Genomic DNA, 1231 nt, shown 5'->3' with positions numbered 1-1231 from the left:
GTTTAAGAGTTGCACCCAAAACCAAAATCCATTTTCTCGAAACACATCATTGTAATATCAATACATTCATCGTTTCACTCAGAATCTAAAAACAAAATACTTATTTAAGAATCAGAATCAGATCAATGTCTGTGGTCAATATAAAATTATATGTTCATGCTTGTCAAAACAATTTTTATTGTTCGAATGTAAGTTCTCGATCGGTGTTGCTGATCGCCAACTAACCGATTTATAACTTCAATACCTAATTATAATAATATATAATTATTATACTAGTGTAATTGAGTGCTGATATTAAAGTAAAAATATTTGATGTTTTGATCTTGGATTTAATGTTTTGGATAAATATTTATTTTTTTATATAAATAAATATATTTATTTTAAGCCCATTTTGATTAGGTATGCATATTATTAATACAATTATTTTTTCGGTGAATCTAGTTTTAAAATACCAAAATACTAATTCACCATGAAAATGTACTATACTATTGTAGTATTGTGGGTTAGGTTAGGTATAACTTAAACTTAAAAAATACCCTATAGACATCTTACATCTATATATCGAATGATTATTTGAACAAATGCTATAACGTTAGTTTTAACCAACCAATGGCATTGTACCACGTAGATTTCTTGACAAATCGATTTTGGTTTTTGGTGTAACTCTAAAACAAATGACCGTAGATATATGAAATTTCCACAGGTTGTTTATATTTACATTTTCTATACACGGTAAAATTTTGAAAATATTTTGATTTATTTCGAGCTCTTTATGGACATTTTCATTTTCCATTTTTTTTTAGTTTTTTTTCTAAAAATATCAATAAAATTTTATTTGTTGGATAAAAAAGCTTGAAAATTTAATAGAAGGCTCCTAGTATATTGTTTCAAAGGCAGATGAAAAATATTAAAAATCGTTAGTCACAGTTTTTTTTTATAAGCATTTAAAGTTAAAAAAAATGATAAAATATGGAAAAATCACGAAAATTTGCAAATTATTTCTAGTTAGAAATTCATAAAATATTTTCTTTTTAAATCTAAGATATGAAAATGTAATACAAGATTCCTTATAAGATTATCTACCTTTATCAAACAAAAAATATCTATAAGAAAGTCAAATTAAATTTTTATGATCGTTTGAAATTCAAATTTTTACAACATTGGATATTCACTTGATTTCTCATGTAGCGATTTCCTTATTTTGTTCTATTCAAAAACGAATAACTGCAGA

Source organism: Acyrthosiphon pisum, chromosome A2 (genome assembly GCF_005508785.2).
Source record: "Acyrthosiphon pisum isolate AL4f chromosome A2, pea_aphid_22Mar2018_4r6ur, whole genome shotgun sequence".
NCBI lineage: Eukaryota > Metazoa > Arthropoda > Insecta > Hemiptera > Aphididae > Acyrthosiphon > Acyrthosiphon pisum.
This window is presented reverse-complemented; position numbering follows the sequence as displayed.